At 52.9% G+C, this 3,052-nt stretch overlaps 1 protein-coding gene across 1 annotated transcript in view; it reads left to right on the top strand.

Annotated features, from left to right (window-relative positions):
* Positions 1-3,052, top strand: part of ARMC9 (armadillo repeat containing 9) — a gene marked incomplete at both ends in the record, with an annotated part of 85,521 nt that overhangs the window by 24,503 nt on the left and 57,966 nt on the right. The gene's annotated exons all lie outside the window — the stretch shown is intronic.

The following is a 3,052-nucleotide window of genomic DNA, read 5'->3' on the forward strand; positions in this document are numbered from 1 at the left end:
TTTCTGAGCCAGACAATGGAGGCCCTTGCAGCGATAGATGCCGTGGAGGCTGCGCGTACCATCATGGCGAATGACTCGTGAATTCTGCGCAGTGTGGTTTCTAGTTTCTTATCAGTAGCATCTCGGATGTTGCCCAGGCCATCTTCTGAAACTAAGCCAGTAGTCTGGAGTGCAGCCACCGGGGCGTCCACCGGGGAGACCTGTAAGAGCTCATCGGCATAGTTAGGCATTGCATAGAGCTTTCTAGTAAAAGATGGGAATTGCTTGTTAACAACTGGCCTGTCCCAACTCGAGCGGAGTTGTCGCTCGAAATACTCGGGAAAGGGAAAGACCTTTTCAACCCATTCCTCTGGTGGGAAAAATTCTTTATTGCCACCAGATTTTGATTTGAGTTTTGCCTTAGCCGCCTTCTGGTACTCGGAGGCTGGTACATCATGTAACTCTAGGGCCTTTAGTGCTTTAGTGAGAAGATATTGATAATCTTCAGCTTTAAAGAATCTACATGATTGTTCCGGCAACCTGAGTTCTTCGGATTCATCCTCCGATAGAAACTCACCCTCCTCCCTCTCCTCAGCTGAGGAGGCAATGGATTCCCCATCCTCCCTCCATATATCCTCTGAGCGTTTCCCTGAGGTGGAAGTCTGGAGCGGGGGGGGATGGAGGGGGAGCTCTTTTAGACGACTTGGCGTGCCAGCTCAGAGTATTGTAGGCCTGGGGGTCCGGGGAATGGAGCCGCTGTCGTTCTGAGGACTCAGCCTTAGTGGCCCTGGTGACCTCCGTTTGTACGGACTGCCTGATGAAGTCCATCAACTCGTTTGGGTCTATCAATACCGCGTTACTCGGGGCCTTACCGCATTGCGTTGGGCTTCCCGTCAAAGCGCTTCCCGCGGCCCCCTGGCTTGCCGCCGCCGAGGATCCAAGGCTGTAAGCCGGGTCCTCAAGATGGCCGCCGCCCGTCCGAAGACGTGACGAAAAGATGGCGGGCTCATCTTCGTCGGACTGCAAGCGGCGCTTCTTGGCGCTGCGCGCCGCCGCTGTATCGTCCGCAGTCTCTGTCGGGGACGCACGATCAAGCCGCGAAGGCTGATCGGTCCCGGTGCTCTTCCGCGGTGCCGCCGATGCGGCCGCCGCTTCTCCCTCGTCGCCCGATGAGAATGCTTCGGGGCCCTCTTTGGCCGCCATGTCTCTCTTCGGGTCAGTCGACCGCCGCCGCTTCACTCCGGAGACGGAGCGAGATGTAAGGCAAGTCCGGGGGAGAAAAGGAAATAAGGAGGAAGAAAAAAGAGAAATTAGACTGAAGGCAAGGTTGGTTAGAAGGGGAAAAAAGAAATAGAAATAGTTTTGAAAATTACAGTTAGCTAAGACTAGCTAAGTTGCTGCTACTCCCTAGTGAGGCAGGAACAGAACTGGAGATGGGATATTCCAAGGGCGCCAACAGGAAGGGGAGAAAATCTACTTCCTGCCTCCCTATTGGCACGGTGGGAATAACCCAGGCAGATGTCCTCCGCCTCAGAGGGAGAAAGCCCCTCTAGAATAAACTTGGATGCCTACTCCTGGATCGGCTTGACTTTCCATTCTCAGCACTTCCGTCCTGTCTGGTTCTTGTTCCTCCTTATCTAGCCTTCCACTGAACGAATATTTGTTTAGGACGCTGGCCGTGTCTCTAGAATTGGATAGGGGGAAAAGATAAGAGCTGGGTATCATCAGCCTGTTGGCAACACTTCGCTGTAAATCTCTGAATGACTTTCTGAATCACCTTTTCCAGGAGGTCAGGTCAAACGAAACTGGAAATGCAACAGAGACCGGAGAGGCCTTGTAGAGCCCTACAGACTAGCGTAGCGCCCGCCAAACCTTTCCCGCTGCCTGCCAGGTGCTCTTAGAAAGTAGGCGGGGCTAGTGGGGCTTTCCCCCAGTGTGGCTTCTGATTGGCTGCTCAGTTTAAAAGAAATCCTGCTCAACAGAGCTTCTGCCTGCAATGCTGAAGAGTCACTATTTGAGTTGTGCATAACCTCGACCCCTGATATTTTTGTAGTTGGCCCCGCCTCCTGTGGCAGCCATTTTGTGATTGGTCCCGCCTCCTGTGGCAGCCATTTTGTGATTGCGTCCAGTGCCCTGCTCAGGATTCCGAAGGTGCCCACAGGCACAAAAAGGTTGGGGGTCCCTGGACCAGTGTTCCCTGTAAGCCGAGTTAGTGTGAGTTAGCCCACAGTTTTTTAGCCTCCGGCTCACACTTTTTCGTCTTGGCTCAGGAAGGATGGCTCCAGAGCAAACTAATTTATGCAGCAGCCAAATTGCTCACTCACAACCTTAATGTCAATAGCGCACAAAGTAGAATTTTTGCTCACAAGACTCCACAGCTTAGAGGGAGCATTGCGTCTTATCCTATGTTTATTAAAACAGAGCAGTTGGAAGATCAACCAAGGCCCCAGCCACATGTCCCAGAAACGTGGGGGGGAGGCATGGGTATTTGCGCCATCGCATTCAGATCCACAATTATGCGATCAGACACGATGGCGGTGCACCAGAGTTTCGTCCTTCGGCGCGCACTGCAAAGAGGATGGCCGGAGGGAATAGGCGCGCACCAGTGCGATCACACTGAATGAGTCCATCTGCAGCCCATGGCAAACCGTTTGCTAGTAGATCTTTGTAGGTACTTTTTAACTGCGCATCTTCGGTGACATGCCACGGGTTGGCCATGGGTGCGCTACGCTTGCCAGATGTTACGATGTGATCGCGCCCTGAAAATCTGCCCAGCATTTGTGCCTTTCGCGCGGCAAAATCTCCATGTGACCGGGAACTTTGGAGGGTGGAAGAAGAAGAACAAGAAGAGAAGAAGAAATTGGATGTATACCCTGCCCTTCACTACCAAAAGGTGTCTCAGGGCGGTTTACAAACTCGTTTCCCTTCCCCTCCCCACAACAGACACCCTGTGAGGTAGGTGGGGCTGAGAGAGCTCTTGACAGGAACTGTTCTTTTTTCAAGAACGGCTCTTATCAGAACTACGGCTTGCCTAAGGTCATCCAGCCAGGTGCAAGTGGAGGAGGGGGGGAAT

Source organism: Gekko japonicus, unplaced genomic scaffold (assembly GCF_001447785.1).
Source record: "Gekko japonicus isolate JY-2015 unplaced genomic scaffold, Gekko_japonicus_V1.1 scaffold4248, whole genome shotgun sequence".
Lineage (NCBI taxonomy): Eukaryota > Metazoa > Chordata > Lepidosauria > Squamata > Gekkonidae > Gekko > Gekko japonicus.